Source organism: Plecotus auritus, assembly GCF_963455305.1.
Source record: "Plecotus auritus genome assembly, chromosome: 1".
NCBI lineage: Eukaryota > Metazoa > Chordata > Mammalia > Chiroptera > Vespertilionidae > Plecotus > Plecotus auritus.
Genome location: NC_137770.1, coordinates 76,958,811 through 76,968,682, shown reverse-complemented (window position 1 = coordinate 76,968,682; position 9,872 = coordinate 76,958,811). Strand labels below are relative to the sequence as shown.

The following is a 9,872-nucleotide window of genomic DNA, read 5'->3' as shown; positions in this document are numbered from 1 at the left end:
TTTAAATGTGCAAGGAGATGCTGGATCTTCGCAAGGAAGCCTCAAACACAATGGAAGTCATTAAAATTACATTACATCTGGCATTCTTGATGAGGCAAAGCTGGCACAGGTTCCACAGTAATCATAAGCACTGAGGCTCATGGCCCAGTCATTTGGAGAATGTGGACAAATGTGTTAATTTAAGTATCATCACTTGTCCCCAAGGCCAAAGTACAAACTGCCTGCAACTCTAAGGGCCCGAGGATGGCTCCCTTAGCAACCTTTAACCATGTCACACTTTTGCCTTCCTCACCTTTGCTGATACTTAAGGGCCCACTTGATTCTGATCCCTGAACTCGAAGGTGCCTTCTTCAAACGGGTGTTTCTATTAATCTAGTTAGTTTCTGCCTCTCACGTAGAACATTATTATATCATCATTATTATCACAGCTCTAGTGTATTCAGTGCCTCATGCATACTAGGCTCTCTGCCAGGATATTGATGTTTATCAATTCAAACATAAAGTTGATGATCTTATTTCTACCCTGCAGAAATGAAAACTCAAGTTCTAGTTAAATAACTAGTTCAAAGTCAGTCATAGGCAACCAAAACCTGTCTGACTCAAGAATCACTGCCCTCCACCACTGCCTTTCAATTAATGATGTTGTCCTCCTTTGCTGTATTTGCCTCTTGCCAGGACACCCTGTCAGTTCCCTGATGGGGGGGATGATTTTGCCATATATTTCTAGGTGTCTCTTAAACCCCAACACATGCTGGACACAGTCTGGTAAAGTTTTGATGAATGCAGTGGATTTGACTCTAGTCTAATCCCCCCAACTCGCAGAGTCTTGAATCAACTAATTTGATACAAGAATTATCTGTAAACTCGGAAAATGATTTTTAAGACCATATGGCTGGATTTGGTAGATAGCAAGCATTCATGGGCTATTTATCCCTCTAATCATAAACATAAATAGAAGAGGGGCCTGGGTAGGGCCTTAAAAAGACCAAGTTGACTCATCAGATATATGTCTCTATCAGTCTTTTGAAACAGGCAGTCTTTTTTTTTTAAGACTTCAATTTAATTAGAATTCCTTTTCCCATTGAGATAACATCTTCAATTGATTTAATCCTTTCTTCTGCATTCCTTGCATCCTGAGAGGTAGTAATGGTTTTCATTTTACATTCTGGTCTTAAAGCATGATAAACAGCTAGTGTCAGTTTTGCTTCCCCCACCAGTGGCTGCAGCAGTGGGGGCAGCAGGAGGTCAGGGAGCTGGCCTCCAGTCATCTATAATTCTCCACACTCTCACTCTCCATGCTTCAGACTCTTCCTGTGGTTTGATTCATCCTTTTGTTCTCAGAGATTGGGTGACTCCAGTTAGAATTCTAAAAGCATCTCATATTTTACAGTTTGTATTTATTATAGTATCCTCTTAAATTGCAATTCAATTACACGTTTTACTTTATAGGTCCTTAAGTATATCTCTCTGTTTTATTTACTATGAAAAATAGCTGGGAGAGAAAGTTGGTTCTATAATTTTCCCTCCTAATTAGTTATTACTAAGTTTGAAGAAAAGAGAAAGACAATAAAGCCAAGCAACAAAGACCGCAGATATTAAATATAAATATATTGAACATTGTACTTCATAAAGTAATTCAGCACATATGAAACTATATCAATAAGTGAGCCATATAACAGTCAGCATGTCATGACTGTCTTGAAGGACTGACTCTCCAGATTAGGGATGCATTTGGCAGAGCCAAGGCCACAAAGGGTTAATACCTGTATATGACACTTCAAATTTGATTTCTATCACATCTAATGTGATCATACAACCCCAAATGGCTTTCAACTTTTCCATTTTAGTTCATTTCCAAGGGCGAATATTTCCATTGGGATAATTGTAGGATAGTTATCCCTGGGAAGTCATTATGCCAGGAGAAGTTTTGTTTTTTCTTTGTGTAAATATGAACTATTTCACTACTACCATTTTTCTTCTATATCAAATTTTTAAACTAACTTGCTGGCAAAAAGCTAGATATGGCACACAAAGTGTAGCATTTTGTGTGCCATATCTAGCTTACTTCAGAAAAAAAAAAAAAAAGGTGCGCAAAGCGTTATCATCCCACAGTGGTTACAGTGACCTGCAGGAAAACGAACCACCGAAATCCAAGCCCTTGCCTCTATTTATCTCTTTAATGAAGCTAGTTGTTAAATAAAATTGAATATACAACTGTGTGTTTTATAGTTCTCTAATTTATAACATTTTAATATTTTGTTACACATAAAATGCAAACTAGGGAGACAAATGATATCGTGTTGATAAGTTAATTATTCTGTTTACCTCTATCTAAAAAAGAGAGCACAGGCTTTTAATCAGGAATCTTAGGTCTAATTTACAAGTAGTATGGAGTTTACCAAGCTATTTAGTCTCCCTGAGCCACAGTTTAATTATCCATAAAATATCAATATCAATATCTGTATCAAAAAGTTATCTTAAGTAGCCAATAAGATTAGATAACATTCTGAGAGGCAGTTCAAGACAGTAGTTAAGAGTATATAGAACCTGAGCCAGGTGACTTACTTTACCTCTTTGCTTCTGTTTCTTTATCTGTAAATGGAAATAGTAATAGTTATGGGGTGAGGTGTGTGTGAAGAGTACTTGAAATAATGCTGGAGTCTAGTAAGCCTAAGTCTGCTCAAGTATTAGTATTATTGTTATTATTTCACATGAAAGTACTTAGCATTGACCATGGAACATAGATATGCTGCTTTCCTATTGTGTTGTCATTAACTTATTTTTTTCCCATTTAATTAATATCACCCAACAGTGGCAGCTACAGAATTTCTTTATAGGAGTTTCTGGGGATCGGGGAAATGTGTTAGGAATGTTGAAGAGATGTGAGGTTTGTTTTAAAGCAGTGTTTGTACAGTGGCTTAAGTAAGGTGAAGAATATTTATTTTCCATAGAAAACTACTGGGTAAGCCTGCTGCCAGGGCTAACACCTCTTCAAATTGTGAGGCATGCTGATATTCTCAAGGAGCAGAAGGAACCACCGATATAATAAATTCTCAGTAAATCAACCCAGCATTTTCAGCATAACCAGCTGAGAACATCTGTGGGATAATGTAACCCATTGTAAAGCACAAGACAATAATGGGTACCTCAACTGCATGAATTGTTTGGCGTTTAGTCTATTAAGCATCCCAGATATGTTTTTTCTACCCAAGACATGCTACCTAAGAAATATATAAAAATGGCAAGTGTTCATTTATTAATGTCAAAGTTTGAAAGTATTTCAATTATAGAAAAATTCATATCCAATCCAAAACATCCCAATTTACCTGTATTTGAGTCTGTTTAATGGTTTGAACAGATTCTACCACCACTCACCCAGTAATACACACACACACACACACACACACACACACCACATTTCCATTGCCATTTTTCATAAAGTGTAAAACTCTTTGGGAAATCTTAAAATCTTATTTGGTAATTATTTGCCTGTTCCCTCATTCAACAAAATTTTACAACAAATCATAAAATCATACTAGTCACAAGGGAGGAAAAGCCATAGAGTCTGGCCTAACAGTCTAGTGGGGGAAAAGGCAAGTAAACAACAACTGTTAAGGACAACATACAAACATTTCCTCCCCTGCAGAGGCCTATGGCCAACCCACTAGCATTGAGCACCCCTAGTACTCAGAGTTTTCTCCCCTAATACCATCTATATACTAATAAAAGGGTAATATGCTAATTAGACCGGACATCTTCTGGACATCCTTCCTGACAAAGCCAGGGGCATGGTTGGCCTGCAAACCACCCCAGGCCCCTCGCCCAGGCTGGCACCACCCCCCAGGGGGTCCCCCAACCCAATCAGGGGTGTGGTCGGCCTGCAAACTGCTGACGGCCCCTTGCTCAGGCCGGCCCGTCCCAGCGGGGACCCTCACCTGATTGGGGGCGTGGCTGGCCTGCAAACCCCCAGCAGCCCCGCCCCCCAGCAGGGACCCCCCCACCTTGATCCGGGGCCCCCTTCAGGGCAGGCCAGCTGGCCCCCAGCCATGCACCAGGCCTCTATCCTATATAATAAAAGGGTAATATGCAAATTGACCTTAGCAGCAGAATGACCAGAAAAACTACTGGACCAGTCACTATGAGACACACTGACCACCTCTTGGTCCCTTTCCCCGGCCATCAGGCACCGATGACCCAACGGCGAACGGGGAACTGGGGGTGGGTGGTGGCAGGGGGCGGGGCCAGCTGCAGGCAGCTGGGAAAGATGGCTCTGATCATAGGCCAGGCCTAGGGACTGTACCTGTGCACAAATTTCATGTGCTGGGCCTCTAGCTTCCTATTAAAAGGAAAAGGAGATTCTTTAAGAAATTGCTAATTGCAGATCTGGGGCAGGAACTATGGGTGTGGGCAAAAATAGGTTTACAGTTGTGAGTACACGAAACACACAGTTAATAAAGCTATTGTGTTAATCATAACCTTCTTGTCTTTTCCTATATGAACAACTGTAAATCTACTTTTTCCCACCCCTGCATATAGGATTATCCTGGCATAAGCAAAAAAGCTATCAACCTGCCTCAGGAATCCACTTGAATAAGCCCTCCTTTGCCAAATATAGAACAATTGAGCATAAATAAATATAGTATCTGAAATGTATTGGAAGACATTAAATATGTTTAAATAAAGGCATCCTTGATAATGCTTAAATAAAAATTGGTCATCTCTGCAGCATCCTAGAGTACCAATTTGTTATTTAAAAACTGATAAAGGGAAAAAATAATAATTGATTATGATTATCTTATATGAACTGTATTTCAGAGTAACCAAATATGTGATCAAGGGAAAATCTCTCTTTTAAGATGTGTTAAGACAATAAATTAAGAAGAAATAATCAATGGAGGTTAATTGGAGAGTGTAGAAAGAACAATAGTTGCCATAACAGATAATTGTTAAAACTGGGAGGTGGGCACATGAGCATTATACTGTTATGTTATTCAGGTCTTTTGTATATGCTGCAGTATTCAGGATACGGAGTTAAAGAGGAATAATACATTCTGATTACTGTAGCTTTGGAGTAATCTTCAAGTAATATAGTGCAAGTCCTCCAAATACATTTTCCTTTTTTAGGATTGTGTTGGCTGTTCTTGTTTGGTTTCATATATACTTTAGAAGCAACTAAGCTATTTCTGTAAAACAGATTTTTTTCATTGCATTGAATCCGTAGACCAATGTGGGGAGAACTGACATTTTAACATGAACATCTCTTCATTTAATATTGAATCTTCTGTGAGTTTTCTCAGCAGTGTTGTATTCTGTTTTGTGCTTTCACAGAGCTCTTGAACATCTTTTGCTATATTTATTCTTAATTATTTTGTCCTTTTACTATTTTAAATTGCATTTTTAAATTTTACTTTTAATTGCTACAAATATGCAAGCTATAATTGATATTTGTATATTATAACTGTGACTTATCAACTGTGCACTTATTCCTAGCTGTTTCTTTATAATTTCTTTATGATTTTATATATTTATGATTCTTTACAATTTGCACACTTTTTTTCTATCTAAAGGGAATTACTTTTTTACCATTTTATGTTTTTATTGATTAAGGTATTACATATGTGTCCTTATCTCCCCATTGTCTCCCAACCCCACCACTCATTTCCTCACCCCCCTGTTGTCTGTGTCAACCAAAGGACTTGTATGCATGCATATGAGCCTGACCAATGGACACAATATGCATACTTTTAAAAAAATATATTTTACTGATTTTTTTACAGAGAGGAAGAGAGAGGGATAGAGAGTAAGAAACATTGATGAGAGAGAAACATCGATCAGCTGCCTCCTGCACACCTCCTACTGGGGATGTGCCTGCAACCAAGGTCATGCCCTTGACCATAACCAAACCTGGGTCCTTTCAGTCTTCAGGCCAATGCTCTATCCACTGAGCCAAACCAGTTAGGGCCAATTTGCACACTTTCACATAGTGTACAAATACAGACTGTTTTGCTTTTTCTATTTTTATATTTTTTTAGAGAGAGGAGGGGAGGAAGGGAGAAAGGGAAAGAGAGAGAGAAAGAGAAACACCTATGTGAGAGAGAAACATCAAGCAGTTGCCTCCTGCATGTGCCCTGCCTGGGGGTCTAACCTGCAAACTGGGTACATGCCCTGACAGGCAACTGAACCCACCACCTTTTGTTGTACGGGACAACCCTCTAACCATCTGAGTCACACTGGCCAAGCCATGTTTTGCTTTTTCCCTCATATATTTATTTTATTAGTCCTTACCCCAGGATATTCTTTTCCATTGATTTTAGAGAGAGTAGAGGGAGGAAAAGAGAGACAGAGAGAAACATCTATGTGGGAGAGACATATCAATTGGTTGCCTCATGCATGCACCCTGATCTGGGGCCTGGGATTGAACCTGCAATCCAGGGACAGGCCTTTGGCTGGGAATGGAACCTGTGGCCCTCCATGAGTGGGCTGATACTCTAACCACTGAGAACACTGGCCAGGGCTCCTTCCTAATTTTTATTTCTTTAATTGTTTTATCTCACCTTATTGAAAGTACAGTAATTCTGTGATGGAGCTCATCTGGGCCCACGTGGCTCAGTGGTTGAGCATCAACCTATGAACCAGAAGGTCACCATGCGATTCCCGGTCAGGGCACATGCCTGGGTTACAAGCTTGATCCCCAGTGTGGGGTGTGCATAAGGCAGCTGATCAGTGATTCTCTATTATCATTGATGTTTCGATCTCTCTCTCCCTCTCCCTTCCTCTCCAAAATCAATAAGAATATTTTTTTCAAAAAGTGCTTCTGTAAAAAACAAACAAATAAATACTAGTACATACCAGTATGAGTGGTGGAAGCAGACAGTCTTGCCTTTCCCCAATCTCAGAGGGAAAATATTTTAGTCCCTCACCATTAACAATGCTGTTAGCTATAATCCTAATATATAAAAACCCAGGATCCGAAACGTCCAAAACAACTGAAGGCTCTACTGAACACCAGGCTAGGGAGCTGAGGGAGTGGGAGCTGTTCAATCAGTGGCAGAGGTGACTGGCGAGCGGTTGAAAGAGAGACCTCTTGGTCCTTCCTCCCGGCCCTCAGACTCCAATCAATTGGTGGTGGAGGCGGGGCAGAACTGGGGACTGGCTCCCTTAGTAGTCCTGCAGGTTCAATCTCAAGAGGACAGGACAGGCACCAAAGGACCAGCACTGCGGCATGATCCCGACAGCCCTGCTGGCCTCCTGGAACTTGGCCTCGTTCGCGGCGGCCGCTTCCCCTCTCTACTTGCTCCACAAGGAAGAAAGGATAGCACCAGCAGCACCAGGGGCGACCAGCAGTGACTGCTCTCCCCGTGCTTCCTCCAGGTCACTCAAGCCCGCCCCACTCCAGATGAAGTCTGATCACTGCACACGGAAGAAATGTAGTAAAAAAATAAAAACCGATGACCAAGGGCCCGCCTCCACGAGCTCTCGGGAGCCTCTGAGCGCTGAGCACCCCAACTAGTTTAGGGGCTTCAGGTGAGCGGAAGACACAGAGGGGTCAGGAAACCTCCCTGGAGGTCAGGCCATTGGTCTGATCGTGGATCCATCCATCCTGCCATCAGCCAACAACCACCTCCGTGGAGAATGGGAGAACAAAGGGAGGGGGTGGTTCTGAAAAACCCAGAAGGAATCCAGGGTCCCAGGTACTCTTCCCCGCCCACTGACACTTTTGGTTTCTCCCCGAGTCAGAGGCACAGCCCAAGAGACCCTGGGCGGGCACCCGGCGCAGCCGCCTCTCCACATTTGCCTGTTCGTCTTTGTGACTGTCTCTGTGTCCGTCAGGCTGTCCCCGAGCTTGCCTCCACTTCTAGAACTAAGCTTCTGGTATAGCAACAACCCGCAAACCCTCATCCCTTTTCTATGGCAGGATACTTGCCCCCCACAGGCTACACCCCTTCACCCCCTCCTCCCTACCCTGTGACCGCTGGGTACCCAGAACAGGTGCAGCATCCTGGGCCCAGACTGGCACCAGTGCCCACCCACATGCCTGCCCATGCACCCAGCTTCACTCTCTTCCCCTTGCCCAGCCCCAGTGCCCTGGGGCCTGCTGCCGGGTCTGCTGCTCCCTCCCGCTCTTGCCACTGCCCGGGGTACCTCTGGCCTCGAATTCTTGGTGCCGATTGATCAGATCCTGATTCACCAGAGGGCTGCACAAGTGAAAATGCTCCTAGGCTGAGAGACAAGTAACTGGTATGAACTGTGCTCAGGGGCTGGACAGCCCCTGGGTCAGGTGGCTGAAGAGAGCAATTGCTGTGCACGTCTGTGCTGCGGGGTCCACCGGCCCCTTCGTGTCCATCTGGTGGACTCCAGGGACTGAGAGATGGAAGTACAGTCACCACCAGGCACCACCAGTGGCCATGTGCTTCAGACCTGGCATCCTTCCCTCCCCAAGTTCTCCATTCAAGATGCCAATTGCCATATGATCCTGTGAGTGGTGGGGCCCTGCTGGACCTGTGGCTGTGTCACAGACACCAACTTTGAGGTGAAGACTCCGGATGAGTCCCACAGTGTGGGCCGCATCAGCAAGCAGTGGTGGGCGGGGGTGTGGGGGGTGGGGGGGGGGGTTCTGCTCTAAGAAGCCCTCATGGATGCAGATGACTTTGGCTTGCAGTTCCTGCTGGATCTGGAAGTGAGAGTAAAGGCTGTACTGCTGGGAACCACATTCCTCATTGACCACATGTTCTTCGAGAAGCGAGGAGGCACTGGACCCTCTCCCATCACCAGTTAGACAGCATCTCAGGGTGAGGACCATCACCTCAGCTAGAACTCAAGATGGTCATCTGGCCTGGCCTGGCCCCTCCTCAGAGGCAGCCCCTTTCCTCCATGTACACTGCAGAGGACAGACAGGGATGCCTAAGAGGCTGGGGCCATGGTGCCCATCCCTACCTTACTTCCCTGGCCTCCTTCACCTGTGGCCCCCACAGAAGGGTATGTATGAGAGCCCTTCCCCTGCTACCTCTCACCACTGTCTCCGGCCATCCCTCAGCATACAGGCATATCGGCTTTTAAACTTGCCCTACTCACTTCCTCTCACCCCCTTCCAGGGCCTCTGCTCTGGATGGGGCCTTTGGAATCCAGGGCTCTGGGGTTTTACAACAGAGTTGGGGTGGGAAAGGGTAAACAGCACCAAAGATGGCTGATATGGCCACCCACCTCTGCCTCAGCTTGACCAATTAGTTCAGCCTCAGAACATGGCACTCAGAGGGGATCCGTACTTCCCCAGCAATGGCTCTAGGGCTTCGGCCCCAGTGCCAACCCCCTCTCCCCCTTGGCCCTCCCCACAGCTGGTGCTTGCTGCAGCTCCGTGTGCTTTACTTAACCACCCCTTCCTTCCCTGTTCCTACAAAGGAGGCTGCATCTTTGTATGTTATATTCATATAAACTTTATAACATTTTGGAAAACAAAAACAAAAACAAAAATGATGACTAAGAGAATGCCGCAGTCAACATCCAGAGTCCAGCTCAGGAGAACAGAGAGAAGGGAGAATTCCATAAGTTGGCCAATGCCAAGATATTTCTGAGTGACTTCCTGGTGTGTGACAGTTGTGTGACCGCAGAGGAAGGAGTCCAAGTTTCTCAGCAGTGGTAAGGACCAGTGAGCAGGCAGGTGGTAAGGAGCAAGGGGTTGTGGACTGTGAGAGGGATTTTCCATGGGGAACAGGCCTAAGCTGGCAGGTGGACAGCCCCTTAGGGTTCCCAGACTGCGAGAGGGTACAGGCCAGGCTGAGGGACCACCCTCCCCCCCAGTGCATGAATTTCATGCACCGGGCCTCTAGTTTTTACATAAATCTTGTTAATAGATTGAAGGGATTCTCTTCTGTGCT

At 44.5% G+C, this 9,872-nt stretch overlaps 1 pseudogene across 1 annotated transcript; it reads left to right on the top strand.

Moving 5' to 3' along the window:
- Window positions 1-7,908: 7,908 nt before the first annotated feature.
- Window positions 7,909-8,776, top strand: LOC308253388 (phospholipid scramblase 3-like; annotated as a pseudogene). Its single transcript has 2 exons — window positions 7,909-8,231; window positions 8,369-8,776. The product of its transcript is annotated as a phospholipid scramblase 3-like (transcript).
- Window positions 8,777-9,872: the final 1,096 nt, after the last annotated feature.